The 24625-nt window shown below is 51.4% G+C and overlaps 1 protein-coding gene across 1 annotated transcript in view; it reads left to right on the forward strand.

Moving 5' to 3' along the window:
* The first annotated feature begins 24440 nt into the window (after window positions 1-24440).
* The window catches only part of PAQR5 (progestin and adipoQ receptor family member 5), an 86713-nt gene continuing 86528 nt past the window's right edge, over window positions 24441-24625 (forward strand). Inside the window, exon 1 of the mRNA XM_006165300.3 lies at window positions 24441-24577. The gene's annotated coding sequence lies outside the window, so the exon portion shown is untranslated. The remainder of the gene's footprint in view (window positions 24578-24625) is intronic.

Below are 24625 nucleotides of genomic sequence, written 5' to 3' on the forward strand. Positions count from 1 at the left end.
TCTCGGCTCTTCAGAGCACCAAAACAGAAACGCCAGAGGTGGAAGGCTGGAGTGGAGAGAGCCTGGGAAGGGCCAGCACAGGAAGGCGGGGCGGGGCTGCTGGCCCTCCCCCTAGGAGGTCGCAGACCCAGTCCTGTCCCTCTGCTTCCCCTACACTCTGCTACTCGCCTTGGCCTGGACCTACCAGGGCCAGCTTACCCATTAACCCCAGTGACCAAGACCCCAATTACTTCATTTTATTGTATTTTTCCTATAGGGTGTTTGTGCTCACCAGAGGGACAGAGAGAAAGAAAGAGTGAGATAGCACCTCTCCTTCCCTCCAGGGATGGCCACACCACAGTCACTGCTCCATTCTGTCCTTGGGATTTGGGGCGTGCACACACATGCCACCAGCATATTTTTCAAGCTGCTAGGTCTGGGATTCGAACCATGAAGTCAGGTATGTGGGATCCAGAGGCCTCAACCACCATGTCTCCTGCTGGTTTATCATATTCTTTTTTTTTTAAGTTTTGATTTAATTTGCTACAGGGTGCATGCACTCCCTGGAGAGAGACAGACAAGAGGGAAAGTGAGAAATCACCCCCAGAGGGATGGCCACGCACAGTCACTCCTCCGCCCCCTGTTGGGGTTTGGCCAGGCATGCACATGTGCCCAGTGTTTCTCCAGCTGCCGAGTCCAGGACCCTGACCATAAACTCAGCCATATACGATGCAGCCACCTTCACTTCCACACCATCTGCTGGCCACAATTTTAAATTATTTTAAAACCAGAAGAAAAAGGGGACATAATAATAATCAAATAAATTCAGGACCAGCAGTTGGCATAATGGCTATGTCGCTGGACTCCCATGTACTCAACTGCGATTCAAGTCCCGGATCCGGTGGCTTAATGTGTGCGTGCCCAGGATCCCAAGAGGAGAATGGAGAAGGGATTGTGGTGTGACCATCCTCCCTGGGGGGTGATTTCTCACTTTCTGTCTCTCTCTGTCTTTCTGGCGAGCGCACGCGCCCTATAGAAAAAAACCTCTCCCCCCCCGAAAGAAAAATGAATAAAGAAAATAAATCCAGCCTGGATTATGTTCATCTTTAGACCAATGCAATCATAATAGAAGTTTTGCTCTATTTTCTGAAGAGAAGGGGCCACAGAGCCTCTGCCTGACACCCCTCCGGCCCCTGCACTCAGGTGCTGCTCCCGCTGTGGGCCGGCTCGCCTGTTTCCTAGTGGAAATCCCACTGCAGACACTTTGAACACAGGCGTGCTGCAGAGAAGTACTCCGACTTTGATAAATTTTTCTTCGGAGAGGGTTTTCCGGAATGGACTCCATTAAGCCAGTTTAATGCTGTGATCAATTTTCTGTAAAGCTCAGTTAAGCTAGTTCCAATTTTTTGCTTTTTCATTTCTGATGGACTGAAACTATTTCCATTGAGACCAATTCTTTTTCACTTAAACGTTCTGTCAGAAGTTTGGTCAAAGGGCCAGACAAGGGTGCAGTGGCATTGCGAGGCTCACTTCCGGGGCAGGTCTGGGTTTGCCGGGAGCCCTTCCTGCCCGTGCTGGTGTGCCTGTGCCCTTGAGCTGTCTGGCTGAATGTGGCCGGGTGGCGGAGTCATTCTCTGTTAGGGGCCAGCCCGTGGCATGAGGTTAAGACCCTGGATCCCACGTGGCCAACTGCACCTTTCGCGTCTGGGCCCAGTGGCTTGAAAAATGCCAGGTGTGTGTCTGTGTGCGCAAAATCCCCAGAGGGGAACAGGAAGAATCGTGGTGTGACCATCCCCCATGAAGGGGGTGCTCTGGCACTTTCCCTCTGTCTCCACTGCCCACCCCCAAATACAGGTTCCCCCTGGCAACATTTTTTAAAAAGAGTTGTTTTAGGACCAGCAGATGGTGGCATGGTTATGTTGCTGGGCTCCCATGTAGTCAACCACTGTTCAAGTCCCGGACCCGGTGACTTAAAACACGCTGGCGTGTGTGTGTGTGTGTGTGTGTGTGTGCGTGCGTGTGTGTGCGTGTGCCCAAGACCCCGAGAGGAAAAGGAGGAGAAGGGATTGCAACCTGGTCATCCTTCCTGGGGGTGATTTCTCACTTTCTGTCTCTGTCTCTCCAGTGAGCACATGTGCCCTATAGAAAAAACTCTCTTAAGAAAAAAAAAAAGTCATGGGAACCAGCAGTTAGTGTAATGGCTATGTCGCTGGACTCCCACGTAGTCAACCGCGGTTTGTGTCCTGGACCCGGTGGCTTAAAACTCACGCCAGGCTCATGTGCCTGTGTGCCCAAGATCCCAAGAGGAGAATGGAGGAGAAGGGATTATTGTGTGGCCATTCCCCCGGGGGGTGATTTCTCGCTTGCTGTCTCTATGTCTGGCGAGTGCACGCAACCTATAGCGAAAATCTCTCAAAAAAAAGAAAAAGTCATGATGTATTTTTCTATGCAAAAAATGCATCATGACTTCAAAACAACAAGAGTTTTTCACATGACTGAAAACTGATTTTTATATGACCCAAGGTTAGTAAAATACCAAAGAGGGCTGAATTTTGTTTGTTTTGTTTTATTGTTTAGATTTTCTTTGCCATAGGGTGTGTGCAGTTGCCAGAGAGAGGGAGAGTGAGAAATCGCCCCCCAGGGGCAATGGCCACACACAATTCCTTCCCCTCCTGGGGTTTTGGGCCTGTACACACATGCACCCGGCATGATCTTCAAGGCACCAGGTCCAGGACTTAAACTGGTCAGCCATGTAGGAATCCAGTGCCTTAACCACTTTAACCACCACACCACCTGCTGGCCCCAGTTTTTTTGTTTTTTAATTGCCAGAGAGTGGGTGTGCTTCCGAGAGAGAGAGACAGAGAGAGAGAGAGAGAGAGAGAGAGAGAGAGAGAGAGAGGAAAGTACCTCCTAATGGGACATGGTCATGTCAAATCCCTCCTCCATGTCACCACCCTGGGATTTGGGTCATGCACACATGACACACATGTGTCTGGTATGTTTTTCAAGCCCCCGGGGCCAGAATTTCAATTATGGCCAGCCATGTGGGAGCTGACGCCCTTAACCACTAGGCTGTAGGGCCAGCCTACAGTCTACTGAATGTAATCGTTACTAGGCATGTTCTCCTGATGGGTCAGTGGTTTTAAAAGAGCGAGAAAATAGAAAGACATGTAAGTTATACACTATTCATTTATTTTATAAAATTTGTCTTATTTTATTTAAAGAGTACTAATTATGTTCTCACAAAAAACAATAGTTACAAATTTGTATTCTATGGGCGAAAGTGCCAAATGAGACAAGTCCTTGTTCTTAGACAGTTTTTCGTTTAATTCCATTTTCTGAGACAATAGCAACAATTATCGATGCATTTCTCCAAGCAGTGCAGAAGACATTGCCCAATATTCTCATGTCCCATGTAAGTTTCTGTCATAGTTTTCGACATTCCTCCTGACAGGAGCTAGTGCGGGGCTCCTGGACTCCCCCACGGGCGGGTTTTGGCTGCTCATGATAGCCAGGGAGGCTGTGTAGAATTGTGCTAGGACCACTGTTCACGCCTCTGTTTTGCAAAGCAGGACTTTCTTACTGAAGGGCCAGGCGCGATGAGTTACATTCCTTAATTGCTGTTAAGAAGCCAAGCAGCATTTCTTTTTTTTTTTTTTTAATATTTATTTAATTTTATTGATTATTTTCTAATTTGATGAGAGGAGAGAGAGGAAGCGTGACATAGAGAGAGAGAGCACACGCGCAAGCCACCAGGTCTAAGACCTGAACCGTGGTCGACCATGTGAGAGTCCAGCACCTTAACCACCACACCACCTCAAGCAGCATTTCTTAAGCTCTTCTGCATTTGTCAAGGTTGGAGTATTGTAAAAAAAACACAAACCCACCAGGATTCTGCTCATTTGTTTAAACAAATGGGGCGGAAGTTAAGGCAGCTGGGTCCCACGTGTTAGACTCTGCTGTTCTACTCCTGGGCCCAGCGGCTTGAAAACCACGATGGGCACGTATGTGTGCATGTGAGCCCGAAATCCCCAGAGAAGAACGGAGGAGAAGGGATTGCAGCATAGTCATCCTCCCTGGGGATGCAGTCTCACTTTCTCTCTCTCCCCAGAGAGCACGCGTACCACATAGTGAAAATAAATAAAATTTGTACAAATTCTTTCGAGGTTGTATGGTGATCTGTGCTGGCCAGAAGCCAGTCTCCATAGAGACTATCTGAATGTAAACCTCGGTGACAGCCGCGTGCGCATTTGATTTCTTCTAATTCCCTTCCATATTAGTGGCTTCTACTCTTATCGCATATTTTATATGAGGTACTTCCAATGTATTATATTTTAAAATTCTTTAAACATTTAGAAATACTTTCAATCCCTTAAAAAGTGACACAACTGGGGCCGGAAGGTGGCATGTGGGCTAAGGCGTTGGACTCCCACAAGGTAGACTGTGCTTTGAGTCTCTGACTGGTGGCTTGAAACTCATGTGGGGCACACATATGTGTGTGCCCAAAATCTCAAGAGGAGAATGGAAAACAAAGGATTGGAGTATGGCCATCCCCTTTGGACGGGGGGAGAGGGGAGGAGGTTCTTGCTTTCTATCTCTGTCTCTCTGGTGAGTGCACATGCCCTATAACAAAAGTCTATCAAAAGGAACCAGCAGATGGTATAATGGTTATGTCGCTGGACTCCCACATAGTCGGCCCCAGTTCAAGTTTTGGACCTGGCAGCTTAAAACTCACACCAGGCACATGTACATGTGTGCCCAAAATCTCCAAAGGAGAATGGAGAAGGGATTGCTGAGAGGCACGGGGGTGATTTGTCACTTTCTGTCTCTCCCTCTCTGGCAAGTACACGTGCCCTATAGTAAAAATCTCTCTAAAAAAATTTTTTTTAACTCTCGGAAAATAAATAAAAATAAAAAGCAACACAACAAATGTAGACCTCCTTTAAATTAAAAAACCCTTTTACTAACATTATTAATGGCGAGTAAACAGTTCATATCTAGTAACTAGAAAAGGCACCCATGTTAAAGATAATTCCATTTTCTGTCCAAGACCATGGTTCGCTCTTTGAGGACTCTCTCGTGTCACTGAAGTCTCCAGACATCTTTCATGTTGTCCAAGCGACAGCCATCACTTTCAGAGCGTTTCGCGGCATTCTTACCGAGCGTCTGCAAGTGGTCGGCAGGTCCAATCGGAGACGCGGTTCACCGAGATGCTCTAACTTGAGGCGAATTCAGAAAACACCCTATAGAATCATCGAACTGTTCAGGGAACGCTGTCGCATTCACAGGGAGGCCCTGTCTCCTAGCAGAAATGAAAACCACAGAGCACAGAGACTCTTTCTGTATTTTTGGCCAAGATTTGGGTCTCCACACTTTTTTCTTTATGATGGTATTAGTGGCATCGTCATAGATACAGTTAACAACGTTTCAAAATCAGTACCTGCAACTAAAAGCTGTTTATTCAGTTTGCCACTGAATCGTAACCTTTGCCTTTCATAAAAAGCATAAAACCAATGAAATACTCCTGAATCCTGTCTTTGTTCTCTTGTCCTGTAGTTCAGACCTCATACGGTAGGGCCAGCTGGTGGCTTGGTCATAACTGTGGTGGTTTAGGAGGTCGGTTCACAGGGTTGATTGCTTGGTTCGAGTCCCGGACCCAACCGCTTGAGAAACATGTAGGGGACATGTGCATTCGTGCTCAAAATCCCAAGAATGGAGGATATGAGATGGTGGCATGGCCATCCCTGAGGGGATGTTTTTCCTTTTCCCTCCCCTCTCTCTCTCCAGCAAGAGCACACGCCTCATAGCAAAAATGACAAAAACAAAAAAATAAAAATCCATACAATAAATGCTAGTCATTTGATGTGGCTTTTGTCCCTGGTGTAATCTGTTTGATCTGAATAATATTTACTTTACGAAAATTTATGAACAATTATTCTCTCACCACTTACGCAACAAATGAATAACTTAGTTTGAGATTAGATCTTAGATAATTGCTTCATTTTTTAAAATATTCATCATACATGGGACCAGCAGTTGGCGTAATGGTTATGTCACGGGACTCCCATGTAGTCGATCGTGGTTCAAGTCCCGGACCCTGTGGTTTAAACTCACGCTGGGTGCGTGTGCATGCGTGCCCAAGATCCTGAGAGGATAATGGAGGAGAAGGGATTGCGGTGTGGCCATGCCCCCTGGGGGGTGATTTCTCACTTTCTGCCTCTCTCTGTCTTTCTGGTGAGCGCATATGCCATATAGCAAAAAGTTCTCAAAAAAAAAAAGTCATCATACATGTTTGGTTATGTAGTATTGTTAGTAGAATTTAAAGTCATTTCTACTAATCCTAGATTTTGTAGTTTTATTTTCTGTGTATAATATGCAACTTGTGCTTACCTTCAACCCACATAAAACATTGTGCTTGGATGAATATGGGGATATTATTTTTTCTTTTAAGAATATCCCATTGGAGGGAACAGCAGATGGCATAATAGCTACGTTGCTGGACTCCCACATTGTTGACCATGGTTGGAGTCCCAGACCCGGCCTGGTGGCATGAACTTCATGCCTAAAATCCCAAGGGGGAATGGAGGAGAAGGGATTGTGGCAAAGCCATCACCCTGGGGGGTGATTTGTTGCATTTTGTCTCTCAGTCTCTCTCTGTCTCTCCAGCAAGCACATGTACCCTATAGGAAAAATTCTCTTTCCCCCCACCAACAAGAATATCCCACTGGGGCCCATCCCTGTGGCCTGCTGGTCAAGGGGGCTGGATCCCTCATGGTGGACTGCATGCAGTTCCATCTTGACCTGTCAGCTTGGAAAACACACGGTCCCTGTAAGCGTGAGTGCCCAAATTCTTGCCAGGATAGAGACATGGAGGAGAAAGGATTGAGGCGTGGCCACACCTCACAGGGCAGGGCGCTTTCTCCTTCTCCTGTCTCCTTGTCTCTCTGGGGAGCACAGGCTTCCTCTGGCGAATCGAAAATAAAATACAAATGTTCTTATCAGTGTTTGCTGTGTTTATTGAAGACTACCACGGTTTTTCTATTTCTAGTGACCATCTGTGTACTGTGGGGTACAGGCCACATTGTCCACCTTACGAACAGTCTCTAAACGTGGAAGCGCACTGCCTCTTTCCGGCCTCTTTTCCTTCTTAGCCTTTTCTCTGAGCGCCACTTTCATCATTTTTCTTTTTCGGTTTTGTCATAAAGTGCGTGTGCTTGCTGTTGAGAGAGAGAGAAGAATCACCCTCCCGGGGTAGATGGCCACACCATAATCCATAATCCCTTCTTCACTCTCCTCTCAGGATTTTGGACATGTATACCCATGCGCCTAGTGTGTTTTCTTTTCTTTTTTTTTTTTGTCTTTTTTGTTTTTTTTTTTTTTTTTTTTTTTGAGAGGTTTTAGCTAGGGGGCATGTGTGTTCACTAGAAAGACAGAGACAGAGAGACAGAAAAAGAGAAATCACCCCCCAGAGGGGATGGCCACGCCACCATCCCTTCTCCATTCTCCTCTCGGGATCTTGGGCACACACGCAAACACGTCCAGTATGAGTTTAAGCCATTGGGTCTGGGACTCGAACCACGGTTGACTACATGGGAGCCATTATGCCAACCGCTGGTCCCGCGCCTGGTGTGTTTTCAAGCCACCAGGTCTGGGACTTGAACCACGCAGTCAGCCATGTGGGATCCAGCACTTTAACCTTCATGTCACCTGCTGGCCCTATAATTGCTCTTTCTATCATGGCCTCTATTTGTACTCAAGAGATTAAAAAAATAAAATGAATTCTATTTGGATATAACATTTGAATATATTTTATCATAGAAATATAAATTAAATCATCCATAAAAGTGAACTTTAAAAAAAGTATGTGAAGGATATTTTTATTCTTAAAATGTTAAGAATGATCTATTAAATGTAAAGAGTAAAATAAAAGATTGTACATCATGAATATGAAAACTTAAAATTAGCAAGCTGGACATTGGTGCAGCAGTGAAAAGAGAAGCTCTGGGAAGTTGAGCCACGTGGGAAGGTTCCTGATTCGTGTCTGAACCCCTTCCTGAGTACCCTGGACAAACATGTGATCCCTTATAGCTGGGGGTTGATCCGGTGTCAAGACACTGCTGGGGATGCAGTCTCTCTACATCTCATTCTCATGGGAAAAAAAAAAAAAAAACATAAAAAAGTAAACTTTAATAAGACCTTAAGTGGCCAGCATGCGGTGTGGTGATTAGGACACCAGACTCCCACATGGCTGACCACAGTTTAAGTCCTGGACGGAGCAGTTTGCTTTCTCACTTTCTCTCTCTCTCTCTCTCTCTCTCTCTGTCTCTGGTGAGTGCATATGCCTGTAGCAAATTAAATAATAATAATAATGATGATAAATAATTTAAAATAATAATGATGATAAATAAAATTAAATAATTTTTAAAAAGACCTTAAAAATAAAAATGTAAATAAACCGAGAATTCTCCATTTAAGATGTGAAGGTATAAGGAAACCTTATTACACACTTCATAAAAATAAAAGCATTGGTGATTCTGGCATTCAGGCCCACCTGGTTGGCAGTCAGTGTGAACCTCTTCCTGATTGCCACACCCATGGGCCTGCTGAATATCAATACTGCGAACTTTTGTGGAGTGCTTTTTACAGGAGGGATGTGGCCGGAAACCAAAGAAACCAGGGCCTCTGCAGGGAGTCCTCAGCTAGGGAGGGGTAGAACTGGGACCTGAACCGGGCTTTCTGACTTAGCCGAGCCTGGGAACCCTCCTAGCACTGGTGTCCCAGAAGGGCCCTGCCGGTCCTGCCTGTCCTGCGCAGGCTGCAGCTTCACGCCCCGGATTTTCTGTCTTCACAATGAAGCCACAGCAGCTTGGCAGGCGTTGGGGTCTGAGGTCCTGAAGCAGGAGCTGGGGTTCTGGGAGCCTAGGGTGGCGACGCCGGCTGCAGCCGCTCCTGAGTCGGTCCGTGGGCGCCACCTGCAGGGCAGCGGTGGCCTCGCGGGGAGCGCCGGGTGGGGCCGGGCCGGGCTGCCCAGGGGACAGGCTGCACCAGCAGGGCAGAGGTGCGCGCCCGCCTCCCTTCTTTCCTCTCCGTTATCCCTATTCACTTCTTCTCCGGCAGAGGAAGGTCTTTCCAGTGTCTAATTGCAGCCCCTCAGACGGCAATGGAAGGCTTTCTCGCCGCAGAGACAGCACCAACCTTATTTCAGACGAGGAAGCTGAGGCCCAGAGGCAGGGGTCGCTCACAACAGGGCAGAGAGCTCCAGACCCCAAGCCTGGGCGGTCTCGCCGATCCCTGCCTCCCTGTTTCACTTTGTATCCTAATGTATTTCAGTGCTTATTTAATACATGTATGTAATATTAACACACATGTACATAAATGTGCACACATACAGTTTCCCTTCAAATTTAGGGTAACACTGTTTATTTCTTTAAATCCGTTTTCTTTACTGAATACCATTAGTCCGTAAGTATTCTTCCTTTTATTTTGAAGAGCAAAATATAACTTCTGAAGGATGGCTAGTGTATTTCTGCACAAATACATCATACTTTTTTCAGTAGGAAAGGAGCATAGTGCACACTCCTGTGGCCATCCCTCGTGCAAATGGGAGTGTGCCTGAGTGAGCATCTGCCCCCGGTGCACGCCCACGTGCTCCATCCAAATCATGCACCGCTGGGGCCATCAGACCTCCCATGCTCCCCCAAACAAAAATCAGTGCAAAATGGATTGTAGTCCTACGCAGAAACAACCTCTAAATCCTCTAGAAAAGGGGCCCAGTATGTGGGGTGGTGGTTAAGGTGCTAGGCTCCCATATGGTCGACCACAGTCTGAGTCCTGGACCTGGCAGCTGAAAATCACATTGGGGACATGTGCGTGGGTGCCCAAAATCCCAGGGAGAGAATGTGGGAGATGGGATCCCAGCATGGCCATTCTCTCTGGGAATGATTTGTGGTTTTTCATTTTCCCTCTCACCGTCTCTCTCTCTCTCACTCTCTCTCTCTCTCTCTCTGTCTCTCTCTCTGTCTCTCTGGTGAGCATGCTTGCCCTGTAGAAAAACAAAAACCCTTCTAGATTTAGGAGAAAATATCTGGAACCTTGGGTTAGCCAAAAAGATTTTAGACACTTAGAAACATAATCAAAGAGGGGAAAAGCTGGTAAATACTAAAAACTTACAAAAGACACTGAAAATAAAAACACAAACCTTAGACTAGGAGAAAGCATTTATAACTCATGACAAAGGACATATCTAGAACACATAAGGTACTCAACTGTCAGAAAACAAATAACCCACTAAAAACAGGCAAAAGATTTGAGCAGATACTTCACCAAAGAACAAACGAGAGCAAGTAAACACATGGAAAGACACCGTCGGTTCATTTTAGGGTAAAGCGGGCTGAACAACAATGGGACAACCAAACCATCCAAAACTCAGGGACTCACTGAAAAAAGTATCATGTATTTGTGCAGAAATACACTAGCCATCCTTCAGAAGTTATATTTTGCTCTTCAAAATAAAAGGAAGAATACTTACGGACTAATGGTATTCAGTAAAGAAAACAGATTTAAAGAAATAAACAGTGTTACCCAAAATTTGAAGGGAAACTGTATGTGTGCACATTTATGTACATGTGTGTTAATATTACATACATGTGTTAAATAAGCACTGAAATACATTAGAATACAAAGAGGGCTCATTTCTGGGTATGGCAAAGTTAAGAATTTCTGTTTTCTTTTTGATACTTCTCAGAACTGTCCTGGATCTTCTCCAGCATACAAGGATTCTTCTTCAAAAAGTTTGTAAAAATAGGTAGTGTGAAAAACGTGCAGTGCAGTTCAACTAATTTTTTTTTTTAATTAATTTTGTTCTAAGGCACGTGCACTTACCAGAGACACGGAGGGAAAGTGAGAAATCACACCCCAGGGGATGGCCACACTGCAGTCCCTCCTCCTCCATTCTCCTTTGGGGATTTTAGCTATGCACGCACATATGCCCCTGGGTCTGGGACTCAAACCACGCAGTCAGCCATGTGGGATCCAGCTTCGTTAACCACCGTGACACGGACGGGCTCGTCATGTCAACATTTTTTGCACCAGAATAAACTCATACTTTAATTCCAGTTTTCCACTAAGTTTTTGAAATACCTTATATTACTTCTGTAAATTTTCTGATTGTGCTGAGAGAAAAAAAAAAAATGAGTGTGTATCTGAGTCCCTCCATGGTCCTGCAGGTAAGAGGCCCCAGTGCTCCCAACCTCGGGACGCGTGCTCAGTCCTCCCTCCCGGACCAGGGGCTAGCTCTGGCTCTGGCTGTTCCTGGCACCCTCCGTCCAGCACTCCTCCCTGGCAGTCTCCTGCTGTTCTCCTTCCTCTGTGGACACTCTTACCATCCTGCTCCCAGGATGGGGTCCTCAGGAGGCCTCAGTAAGGGCACCCAGGACACCCACATTGCTGGGTCTGGCCTATGCTGTTCTCAGAAGTGCCAAACCCTGGCCCACGGTCCCCTTGTGCCACAGGGTTTAATGGGTATCCATGAACAGGTGTCGCCCTAGGGCCGGGGACCCTGCAGGGACGATAGCAGCGAAGTCCTGCTTTCAGAGACTCGGCAGTCCTTTCAGGACCTGCGCCTTCTAACAGAGGGCCAGGCAGTAAACACGCCAACAGACACACGAGCAGGTGCACTTCCAGACCTTGCTCCTTTCTTTAATGACAGAGGTGCATGTGCATGAGACAGGAAGACAGAGAAGGCACCCCTCGGCCGGGCCTGGTCATGCTGCAATCCTCTTTCCTCCAGTTACCCACCCCGTCGGGATGCTGGGCACACACATGCCTGGCATCTTCTTCAAGCCACAGAGGCTGGGACCCCCAGCCACGTGGGCTCCAGCTTCCTCTGCACCGTGTTTAACTGCTGTGTAGCAGGGCTGGCCCCAGAACCTGCATTTCAACAAGCTCTCTGGGACAACAGAACGCACATGAAAGCTGAGCGTTCTACATAAGCACTTCTCGAAGAGCGGCCCCCAGCCAGCAGCTCAGCCTCTCCTCAGACCTGTTAGAGACGCAATTTTTCAGCCCCAGCCCAGAAACCCTGTGGGGTGGGGCCTGGCCTGGCGCTTCTTTTATTTTTTTTAATTAATTAATTAATTATTATTTAATTTGTTATAGGGCACATGTGCTCACCAGAGAGAGACAGAGAGAAAACAAGAGATGTAAAGTGAGAAAGCAAGCCGCTAGGTTTGGAATTCGAACCATGGTCAGCCATGAGGGAGTCCAACGCCTTAATCACCACACCACCTGCTGGACCCTGTCTGTGTGCCTCTTCTTTCTACTATTTATTTTGAGAGAGAGATTTTTGCTATAGGGCATGTGCACTTACCAGAGAGACAGAGAGAGAGAGACAGAAAGCGAGAAATCACACACACACACACCCCACCCCTGTAGGAGGGATGGCCATGTAGCAATCCCTTCTCCTCCGCTGTCCTCTGGGGATTTTGGACACACATGCACATGTGCCCTGTGAGTTTCAAGCTGCTGAGTCCTGGACTTGAACCAGTCCAGCGCCTTAACCACTACACCCCCTACTAGCCCTCAGCACCTCTTCCTAACAAGCCCTCCGGTGGATTCTGCTGTGGGCAGTAAAGGGCTCCTCACGGTTAGGGGCCGGTCTCATTGATCGCGGTGTTTACACTGGTTTCCTATCGCAGCTGTCACGAACGACCACAAACAACACAGATGTATTGTCTTTTCATTCTGGAGATCGGGAGCTACAAAGCAGTCCCAGCGGGCTCAGTGGGGAGAGCCGGTCTCCTGTTTCCTCGCCTCTATGGACTGCTCGCATTCCTTGGCTCAGGGCTGATCCTCTGATCTGTACTTCCATCCTCAGGGCTCTTTCCGGTGCTCCCATCCTCATGCCTCTTCCCCTGCCTCCCCTGCCTTCTTTTTATAAGTGTTACCCGGTTTTAATGTATCCTCAAGGATGAGCTCTCTCGCTATTCAGTGTTGCAGAGCCGACTTAGCAAAGGGAGACTGAGCCCCAGTACCTGCTTCTCCAACGGCTTACAAATTACCTGCTCAGGGAAACAGCAGATGGCATAATGGTTATGTTGCTGAGCTCCCACGTAGTCGACCATGGTTCATAACCCCAGACCCGGTGGCTTAAAACCCATGCCGGGCACCGTGTGCGTACATGCCCAAAATCCAGAGAGAAGACTGGAGGAGAAGGGATTGTGGCATGGCCAACCCCCCTGGTAGATGATTTCTTGCTTTCTGTCTCTCTAGCAAGCACACGTGCCCTATAGTAAAAATCTCTCTCTAGAAAAAATAATTACCTGCTTGCTTGTCTTGAACTGGGGAGTTCAAGACAGAGCAGATGCGGTAATGAGGGGACAGGCTAGGACAACTCAGGAGAGGAATAAACAGAACTTTTCCTGGTAAACTCCAACACCTGCCTCCTTTAAGGACGTTTCCGGTGGTATCCCTGGTGATTGTCAGCCATCATGGCGCTGGTAGGGGTGTCACTCAGCATGGGAGTGAAACTATACTATCATCAGGGCATTATGGCACCATCTTGGGTCCCACCTGTTCAGACTGGTTTTTGTGGGGGCCTTATTCACCGGCATCCTATTGTGTGGAGGAAGAAAGGACCCCTAATGCATGCTCATCCCAGATCCTGATGTGGGGGCCTTGAGAGCGCTTGTCATTCATGGGGCCCACCTTGACAATCCAGGGTGGCCTTCTCACCTCAAGAGCCTTTACTTAATTGCAGCTGCTTGACTGTGCAAGGAGACATGGTCACGGGACCTGAGGGTTCCGGTGTTGGCCTTGGGGATCTTTGCTCAAGCCCAGTTCAGAATCTCTGTCTCAGCCAGGGTCGGGCACAGAGCAGATGCTCAGCAAAGGGCTCTAGAAAGAGTGGATGGATGCGGGCTGGCAGGTGACGTGGTGATTAAAGGCACTGGAATCCCACATGGTCAACCACGGTTCGAGTCCCAGACCTGGTGGCTTGCTTTCTCGCTTTCCCTTTCTCTCTCTCTCTCTCTGGTCAAATTAGAAAATGGAATTAAATAAATAAATGATTCAAAAAAAAATAAAGAAAAGAAAAGAAACAAAAACAGAAATCAATTAAGAGTGCATTATGGGAGGAAGGAAGGAGACCGATGAAGCTTCCCTCTCCCATGGTGAGACGTGGTGCGGAGGGGAGGCCTCCCAGCACATTGGCTCTGCAGTTCAGAGGACAGACGTGGCCTGCAGTGGGCAGGTGAGTCAGAGCGAGGCTCTCCCCACCGGGGCAGCGCCCACGAGGTACGTGCAGCCGACACAACAATCCCCAGGTTGACCGTGAGGGGGACACCAGGGTGCGAGCTGGTGAGCTGGTGTCTGGGGGCACCAGGAGAACATGGGCTTTGGCGTCAGGCCCTAACTGACCCATTCCTCAGAGTGTGAGTTTGAACAGCTATGGAGCCACTCTGAGCTCAGCTACGACCTCACCTCTGTGTGGGCAACACCAGCCTCACCAGGCACCGGAGGTAAGGGAGAAGGCCCCAGGAAGTGCCTGGGTGTTGGTACTGACGTGGTTAAAGGGGGCGTTGTGCCCAGGCCAGGTGGGCAGGGCAGGCCAGGGGTGGCGCTGACTTCGGCCTAGGCACGTGTTAAGCTGATGGTCTGACGCGCGGCCCTTTCCTTCAGTGTGATTGGTAGGCCCTGTTAGTCATCCACTACAGAGACTGGGCCCAGAGAAGGGAGGAGCCATCAGGGCCCCCAGGGTCCTGGGGCCTCCCTATGAGCCCCAAAAGAGAGCAGAAAATGCTCGGTGTGTGGACGAGGAGGCCTGGGATCCAGCACTTACCTCCTCCCTGAACCCCTCGAGCCTCGGTTTCCCCATCCATAAGCAGGGATGGTACCGTTTGCCCCTAGTCCTGCATGGCTGTCAGTTTGGGGAGGAAAAAAAACCAAAGGGGAGAATGGAGGGAACAGCGTGTGTGGGGGCTACACAGAGGCCCCAGCTGCAGTCCTGATGCGGGGTGTTGACATGGGCCTGAGGAAGGGCTGTGTGTCGCCAGGCTCGGACGATGACGATAAAGACAGTGCTCTGTAATTAGGGACGCCAGCTGGGGGCGAAATGAAATATTTACATACCCCTCGATATTGCCCTCTCGTTCGTTAGCAACTCCCTCTCCTGCCGACATATTAATATTTAGCAGGGATTTCAGAAGGCTGACCCAACCCGACCAGGCCAGAAAGTTACTTAACAGCGAGGGAGTTCACCTACCGCTTTCAGCAGACTCTCAGCGAGCGGCTGCTTTCTCAGACCGGGCCCATCCAGGCCCATCCACGAGGCTCAAGGAGATCAAGTGTTGGGAGAAAAACATTAGTACCTGGATCTTTAAAAGGGAAATAAGATAAACCATGTCGGGAAGATACGGACCGGGCTGGGCCTAAAGGGACTTTCTAGTAAAAGTGTCAGAAACTTCTTCTCAATTCTTCCCAAACAGTTGCAGAAATATTTTTGAGGAGGAAGAAATCCCAGCGGGCAGGTGGCGAGAAATGCAAACTTGGCCTTCAGCCGACGAAGTGACCGCAGGCGAGTCACGTGCCTTCGGCATCTGGCGACTGGGGCATTGCGAGCAGGTGTCTGTGGGCCTCCTGGCTTAATGCACCCTAATGCATCCTCCGCAGTGCCCGGAGGAGACGGAGACTGGGAATGCCTCCTCCTGGCGTCCTCTCGTTCACCGCCATGTTCGCCTCCAGGGCACGCCCTGGGAGAGCCTCAACATGGACTGGTTGAGGCGGCGTCCTGTTTCATGTGTTAGCTAAAGGGTGGACCAGGATTACTCAAAAAGTGCACGGAAAATGAACATTCTAGAAAAGTTCTGCATGGATACCGGTTTATGTTTGGCACCAAAAATAAATGTATACTCTAGTTCCATTTTTCCAGGACATTTTGAGACCCTGCATGTATTGTATGAACCCCCGAGCAGACGTATTCCAGAATACATTGTGTGTGTCTGTGTGTGTGTGTGTATATTTAGTTGTTTAAAATATAAATGTGCCCTGACTACTAAAACAAAGCAGAATAGCTCCACAGTTAGGAGCACATGCAGCCGTGGTAAGAGCTTGGCAAACACCAGTAATCGTGATCACTTTAGACCCTCTCGTCAGACCGAAGCGGCCCCCGCCTACCCCCAGTGAGTGCTGTGTGTAAACCTCACCCCCCGGCCCTTGCACAGAATGGCAAAGGCTTTATCAGCCACCTGAGCCGCCCCCACGAGAGCTGGGAAGGCAGCTTCCGGCCCCCACCTCTAACAGCTCGGAGCTGCTGGGAACAGGGAACATAGCGAGCCTTCCTCCAGCCTTTCCTGAAAACACGGCTTCAAAGGTCCACACCCAGAAAGCCTCAGGCCCGGCGCCAGCCCCTCCTCCCGGCCACCACCCTGTTCCAGCCCCAGCCCCGGGGGCTCCGAAGGTCACCTCCCCCATCAGCACCTCGCAGGGAAGACTCAGAAGCAGGAGAAGGCCCTGTCCCCTTGGCCGAGACCACCTGGGTTCAGATGTCAGCCCTGCCTGGTACTCGCTGCAGACTCCTGGCCCTTTCCCTGCCCTGTGAGTGTCGCCATCTGACCCTACAGGTATTCTTCTTCTCTTGTTTCTAAATAAATGTTGTCCTTTCCTTTCCTTTTCTCTTTCAGTTTAGCTATGGAAAGAGAGAGAGAGAAATCACCCCCCGGGGGGGTGGCCGCGTTACAATCCCCCCTCTTCCGTGCGCCTCTTTAGATTTGGGGCACACACACGCACACACCCCACTTGTTTCTCAAGCCGCCAATTCCCTCACTCAAACCGCGCAGTCGGCCATGTGGGATCCAGCTGCCTTAACCTCCACTCCATCTGCTGGCTCGCTCTTTCTTTTTTTTTTTTTCTTTTAAGTTTATTATTTATTTCTTCCCCCGAGCAAGACAGACAGAGAGAGGCAGCCCCCCGCGGGGCGGCGCCCCCACCCACCCGCCCCGCCCCTGCCTCAGCCAGCCCTGCAGCACAGGCACACGTGCCCGGTGTACCCAGAGTGCCTTGCTTCACCGCCACGCCGGCACCTTCTGGACCTCAGATATCCGTATTAGGAATAAAATAAAGCCCAGAGAAGGTGGGGTGGGAGCCTGGATCCCCGTAAGTTCTCCGTGAAGGCTGTCCCCTTCCTGTGCCGCCCGCCCCCACCCCGAGGGGAGCGCACAGAGCTGAGCAGGCTGCCTGCGGAGGAGGGCTGCGTGAAGGGGGGCAGCAAATAGCGCCGCTGCCCAGGCCTGGGGGCCACTGTGGGCTGCAGGTCAGCGTCTTTCCAATGCAAACACTCCAGGGCAGCCCGAAGAGGAAAAGCTCCTTCCACCTGTGTTGGAATAAGGGCATTCAAGGCCCCTCCCTGGACACGGGACTGCAAGTACCAATTAAACTCACATCACGGATTTACTGCACCAACGATATTGCGATGGTAGCAGAAACAAGCGAAAAGACCCAATCCCCCCCAACACAAAACAAAACCCAGAAATCTCCCACAATCTCCCAAGCCTATGAAACGGGCACTTGGGTTGTCTCGCCCTGCCAGTTCCCCTCCAGCCTTTGCACACGCTCATGTATGACTTCTTCGTGGGCTCCCAGCCAAAGCAATTTCACGTTCAACACCACATCTTCAGCGTTTTTCTGTGTTGCAAGTCTTTGCAATTAGCTTCTAAATGGGCGTGCCACCACGTCCGGGTGCACTCTGGCTGGATTTTCAGTGGCTTCGTTCCTACCATTGGATAAGATACTGGGGCTTTGTTCACACGGCTTCTTCGCTCCTTGAGGGTGCTTTCCTTAGGCTTCTTCTTATTCTCAGTTGTGGGATGATGGATGAGAAGGGGTGGATGTGTCTGCAGCTCTTTTTATTTTTGAAGTTTTTGCTATAGGGTACATGTGCTCCCCAGAAGACAGAGAGAGACAGAGACAGAAAGAGAGAAATCACTCCCCCTGAGGGGGGGGCGGAGGCCACACCGCAATCCTTTCTCCTCCATTCTCCTCTCAGGGTCTTGGGCACGCACGCACACACGCCCGGCATGAGTTTAAGCCATCGCGTCCGGGACTCGAACTGCAGACTACATGGGAGTCCAGCGACATAACCATTATGGCAACTGCTGGTTCCAACTGCAGCTCTTGAAAGAGAGCTGCTTGCCCTGGTTTTGCCCAGAGCTTGTAGAGAGCTGGTACCTACCTAGGGGCTGAGGAGGAGTTGGGGGTCAGGGGAGGAGTCTCTGGGTTCATGGAGCAATCCACACAGGACTCAGGAGTTCCAGAAGGAGAGGCGGTGGCTTCAGGCAGAGCAGACACCAGAGGCTGCCCAGAAGGAGCCCTTCCACTCCACTTCTCCCCAGTGTGGCTTCAAACCCAGCATTTGCAGGTCTACACACTTAGAGGCCTGGAGAAGGAGACTCAGGGAAGCCACAGCAACATGCAATGGGTGGCCCATCCCACAGACCGGGAGTGCCCCCACGACTGCCGTCAGCACATGTGCCACCGTCGCTTTGAGCTGGAGGGGTCAGAGTGCTCCCTGTGTCCGGCCCACATTCACCCATATCTGTATTTGTTCTGTGCTCGGCCCAACCCCGAACCAGGCGGAGGGGGGCCAGGTGAGGAGAAAGCAAGAGTGGCCGCGGGCCTGAAGGTGCTCCAAGAATCAAGCAGGCTTCTGAAAGAAAGACATTGTATGTCTCCACTTAACATCGGCCGACCATCCACGTGCCATGGGAGAGACTGAGAGACTGGAGACTGAGAGACTGGAGGGCAGAAAAGCAGCAAACATAGTTATGAGCAGCGGAGACAGTGTGGAAGGAAGGTGGGAGAAGGGAAGATTATACGGAAGGAAATTAGGAGATCGGAGAAAAAATAGAGGCGAGACCTTTGTGGGACACAGAAATGGTTTATTACCTGTTGTTGATGTGTCTAGAGGACTGGACTGGACTGGTCTGAGGTGTACTTCATGTTGGGTAAATTCTCTTTACAAGCCAAATGATGTATAGCAATTGAATATTTAAAAAAAAAATAAATAACTGGGACCGGCAGGTGGCGTGGTGGTTAAAGGCGCTGGATTCCTACATGGTTGACGGTGGTTTGGGTCCCGGACCTGGCAGTTTGCTTTCTCACTGTCCCTTTCTGTGTCTCTGTCTGGTCACATTTAAAAGATAATAACAAGTGGAATTAAATAAATAAATAATTCTTTCAAATAATAATAATAATTTTTTTTTAAAAAATCAAGCCGGTTGAGGTAGGTGGATCACCTAGGGGTCTCCACTCCACTCCAATCTGCGCTCGGAATGCCTGGGGAGGTTTAAAAACCCTGAGGCTCTACGCCTGTAGGGATCTGAACTGAACCTGTGTCCCATGCTGCGGTGGAGACCCAGGGGCCTAATGTCCTTCCTCGTTAGGGCACTTTCGGAGGCAGGGACAGAAATCCCCTCACTAATAGGAGAACACAAGGTTGCTGTGGGTAACCAGGGGCTGCAGGGGCAGGGCCGGCTAAATCTTTGTAAGCGCCTTCCCCAAACCTCCCAGATAACCTCCTGCCTATATAAAACAGCAAGTGTCTTTGCTGCTGTAGCTTCAAGTGCCCAGGGCTGCTGTAGCTTCAAGTGCCCGGGGCTCCCCCAGCAGGGGACTGCCCTGAGCGACTGCGGGCCGAGTGCTGTGAAGACGTTCTGGACCCGACCCTGGCACGGAGACAGAGGCAGCCCGGATGCCAGTGTGCCACGCCCTCACGCCATCTGAGCGTCTTCGCTCCCTGGGCCTGATGACTCAGAGGTTCTCTGGATGCTCTGGTTCCTGGTGGATACCAGCCCTGAGGACCCCACTGGCCCAGGGCAGGCCTGGGGCTTCCTTCACGTACCTGAGACACTGGGGCAGTGGTCGCTCCTTGCTGAGCTTCCCTCCTGGCCAGGCTGGGTCACCCTCCTGCCTCCACACACTTCAAACACCAGCCTTCAGTGCTGCCCCTCCCTCTGTCCCGCTGCAGGACAGGCTCCAGGCATGGGGAGCAGCTGCCAGCCATGGTGTCCCCCGCCCACGGTGCCCCCCACCCCATGGTGTCCCCCACCCCACGGTGATGGGCCTCTGCACAGAACAGAGCTTTGTCGCTCCCTGGCAAAGAGCATCAGAAGAGGGGTGGGGGCAGAGTGGGGCGACTGGGGAGAAGGGTGCCTTCCCCAGCCCATGTCTGGGAAGGGCCTGGTTGCCATGGGGACCCACGATGAAAGGATGTTAGAGGAAGCGCAAGAAGGTGCTCTTGAAGAGCTGTGGTCGGAGGAAAGGCCGTCAAAGGAGGCGTGTCCCAGCGCAGTGCTCCAGCCAGTCTCTGCCCCTGCCTTCTCTGTCACGCAGCCATGCAGGAGGAGATGCAGGAGAAGGTTCTCTCCAGGCAGCCGAGACGGTGAGACGAGAAACAGGAGGAAAGACGCTGCAGGGGGTTCAATAGTGGCCCCCAGAAGATAAGTCCACACTGCGACCTCCACTATTAGGACTGGGACCTTATTTGGAAACAGGGCCTTTGCAGATCTAATTAAGGATCTTGGAAGGCCATCCTGAATCTAGGGACTGGCATCCTTTACCAAGAGGAGGGGATATGGGGCCACACGGGGAGCCCACGTGAAGATGGGGCAGAGAGCAGAGAAACGGCGGGGGCAGAAGCTAGAAGAAGGGGAGGATTCCACCAGAGAAGTTCCAGGGGGCTGGCTCGACCAACACCTTGACTTGGGGCTTCAGCCTACAGGACTGTGGGAGAGTCCACGTCTGTCATTTAAGCCACTGCGTTTGCAGCAACTTGTTCGCAGCCCTAGAAATTGGACAGACTGGCCACTTGAGTGTGCGTGGTGGCAGAAAGGAAAGCTCCCCGTGAGCCACGGGCTTCTTCCTCTGTCAAGCGAGGCTTGTCGCTCCAGCCCTGATGGCACACCGGGAAATGGCCTTCTCAGCAGGGCGGGACGGTGTGGGCTCTGGTCCAGGTTGTTGCTCTAGGTCTGGCTCCATCAGGCAAGTCCCAGGACCTCTCCTGGCCTCAGTTTTCCCGTCTGCAAAGTGGGGCCCTAAGCCCTCTCCTGACAACGTCGCTGCAGAGGGGATAAGAGGAGAGAGTGGACTTACTTAGGGTCAAGACTTGGGGGCAAGAGGACTGAGGACGCATTTGAGGGGCCTGAGTCTTGCCAAGTGCACAGGCCCTGTTGTCAGGCTTTTCGACACATTCCAAGAGGATGGGCACCCTGGGCCTGCCTGGGGAAGCTGGTGAGCCCCTGAGGACCAGATGCACGGTCGGGATGGCTGAAGGATCATTCGGAGATGGTGCACCTGCACTGGGAGAAGGGAGATTCCAAGCGCAGGATGGGTGGGACCATTCTCCCAAAAAAGGTCTCGAGTTATGCTGCAAAGGTGCCAGAGGAAGCCCGGCCTCATGGCCTGGAGAGCGCCCTCCTTCCCACCTCCCAGACTGCAGCACGTCCCACCTCTGTGGTCTATCCACCCACTGCCCCGAGAGCCACACAGTGCCCAGCCACCGTGGGTCAGTCCACAAGTGTGTATGGAGGCCATTGGGAAGAAGAGCCCAACTCCGAAGCTGAATTCACTGAGCACTCTGTGGCTCACGGAGCACCTCCAAATACACACTGCTGCAGCGCCCCAGCCCTGAGAAGGAAGAGGTTACTGCCCCCACTCTGCAGAGGAAGAAGCTGAGGGTCGGAGGAGAGAAACAGCCTGCTCCAGGCCATTCGAATATAGGTTGCCTGACCCCTGGTGCATGTCCCCTGTCACCTCACTGCCTTCCTGACATGTCACCTGCTGTCTCAATGGGCAATTGGGGGCCTGTGCCTCCCCAGGAACATCCAGTGCCATAGCTTCTTGACTGATGGGCGCTCACACCCACCACAGCTGCCCTCCCGGCTTGCCTTTCCCGATGTGTGCAGCCCCCTTCTCCAGATCCCCACATAGGGGCCCAGCCCAGCACTCTTCCGAGCCCTGAAGTCCCGGGTTCAAGGTACGGCTTGGCTACTATTTCCGGGACCATGTGACCTCAGGCAGACCACAGTCCCTCTCTGGGTCTCTGTTTCTTCATGGAAATGGGTGAATTGAAGCCGACACTTGGTTTTGGAGTTCCTCCTCTCAGGCACCCTCCACTCCCTACCCCTGCTCTGACTCCCTGTGTGGTCACCACCCCCCACCCCCTCTCCTCACTGCACACTTCTCCAAAGCAGGGTCCCCAAGCCCGGGCCAGGGACTAGCACTGGTCTGTGGCCGTTAGGAACCAGGCGACAGCAGGAGGCGCATGGCGGGCAGGTGCGTGAGTGAGGCTTCGTCTGTGTTTACAGCCTCTCCCCGTCGCTCCACTGCGACCTGAGCTCTGCCTCCTGTCAGATCGATCAGCTGCCGTCACATTCTCACAGGAGCACGGACCCTATTGTGAACTGCACATGCAGGGGATCTAGGCTGTACACACTCATAAACCGCACACTCTGTGGAAAAATTGTCTTCCATGAAACCAGCTCCTGGTGCTAAAAAGGGTGGGGACCACTGCTCTATAGCTAGATGTGAAGTTCCCCAAGCTAAGAGGAAGGTGTCCGTGGCAGCCACAGACAGGTGCTAGGCCAAGACAAGCTCCCCGATGTGTCAGTAACCCACTTAGGTGGGGACCCCTTGGTCTTCCTTCCTTCCTTCCCCAGGTACACACAGTGGTCTGCAGTGGCAGGCACTCAGCTGGGTCCCCGGGTGCCCCTGTTTCCCTGGGCTGCTGGTGGGGTGCAGGCCTGCGTGGTGTGTCCGCAGCTTCTGCAAGGTGTGCAGCAGCCAGCGCAGGGCTTAGGCTCCCAGAGGATAGCTCGTGCCCTTGTCCTGCCTCGGCTCAGCACCGCCACAGACAGCGAACTTCCAGAAAGCACGCATGCCTTGCCTTTTCCCCTCAAGGCTCCCCTTGGCCTTTAGCGGTCCCCTTTAGGGACCGTTAGCACCCATTTTACCGATGGCGAAGGCCTGGCCTAGGGCTGCTCTGAATTCGGCTCAGAACCTGGACTGGGACAGTTTCTCCTCCAGCCTGTTTATTCTTGCTGGTTTGCAAAGATGTCCATTCACATGCCCACAGCCCTGTCCCTTTGAGAACTTGCATCTAGGGACCCGCAGGTGACATGGTGGTTAAGGTGCTGGACTCCTACATGGCCAACTGCGGTTCGTGTCCCGGACCTGGCAGCTTGCTTTCTCACTTTCCCTCTCTTGCTCTCTCTATAGTCAAATTAGAAAATAATAATAATAAATAAGATAAAATAAAAATAATTCCTTTTTTTTAAGAAAGGTTTTTGCTATAGGGCACGTGCGCTCACCAGAAAGACAGAGAGACAGAAAGCGAGAAAACACCCCCCGGGGGGGATGCCCATGCGACAATCCCTTCTCCTCTTGGGATCTTGGGCACGCACGAACACACACCCTGTGTGAGTTTAAGCCACTGGGTCCGGGACTCGAACCGTGGTCAGCTACATGGGAGTCCAGCTACATAGCCATTATGCCAACTGCTGGTCCCTAAAAATAGCTCTTTTTTTAAAAAAGGACTAGACTCTAAGAGGACAAGCACACGCCCTCTCTCTCCCTTCCCCTCTGTCTCCCTGTCCCCCACCCCAACAAGTTATACAGTCACAGAAGAAGCTACCAAAGCAACACAGCCACAGTCATGACTCAGGACCCGGAAATGGCCTTAGGGACCATCACCTGTACCCACTCGCTGCCAGCAGAGACGCTTAGGCCCAGGTAGAGCCAGGCTTGCCCAAGTTCACAGAGTTCCAGGAAACTAATGCCCAGGTCTCCCGACCCCCAGACCCACACTCTTCCCACATCTGCGCCCTCGGCACACAGGTGGCAGGGAGGGGGTTCAGAGAGCGGGCCCACAGCCCCTCCTCAGTCTGGGAGCCAGATCCAAGGGTGGATTCCCATAGTTCCTGGGGGTGGGGGTGCAGGAAGTAGCAGCACCCGGTTCCTTCAGCACCTGAGAGTAGCCAGTCTTCTGGAGCCAGAGTTCTTTGTCCTGTGTCCCTTCATGTCTTATCAGCCCAGGCCCAGCACCTTGCAGGCTGGGAGCTGGTGACCTAGGGGAAAGGGCTGGCGAGGCGCCTACTGCCCAGGGCCACCCACGAACACCCAGGAGCTCTCTCTGGGGCAGAGGGCATCGGGGTGGGGCTGCAGGTACCAGTGTTTCCCTTTCCTCTCCTGCGTTCCTCCCCACGCATTTTTCTGAGGGGCAGGCCCAGTGGCCCTGCCCTCAAGCAGATCTGTGGGCTCCTAGCCCTCAGGCCCGGAGTGGGGAGAAGTGGAGAATACTGGCTGGAGGGGTGGAGTAGGGGCCGCGTGCACCCCCAGTGCCTGGGCGCAGAGCTGTAGGGCTGCACCTCTGGTTGGGGCCGCCCCAGAGGACGGGGCGGGGACCGAGCAGAGGCGCGCAGCCGGGCGGCCAGGTGCAGCGCTTGCGATCTGGGAGCCGCTGCGGCCGGCGGGAAGGAGTGTCCCGTCCCCCGCAGACTGCGTGGCGTCCCCGTGCCCTGTCCACTGGACGCCGCTAGCCCTCGGATCCCAGGTAACCGAGGCGGACTCCCAGCCAGTGGCTCCGGGGGGAAACCCCCCG

This window comes from Tupaia chinensis, unplaced genomic scaffold, assembly GCF_000334495.1.
Source record: "Tupaia chinensis unplaced genomic scaffold, TupChi_1.0 Scaffold143878_1, whole genome shotgun sequence".
Lineage (NCBI taxonomy): Eukaryota > Metazoa > Chordata > Mammalia > Scandentia > Tupaiidae > Tupaia > Tupaia belangeri.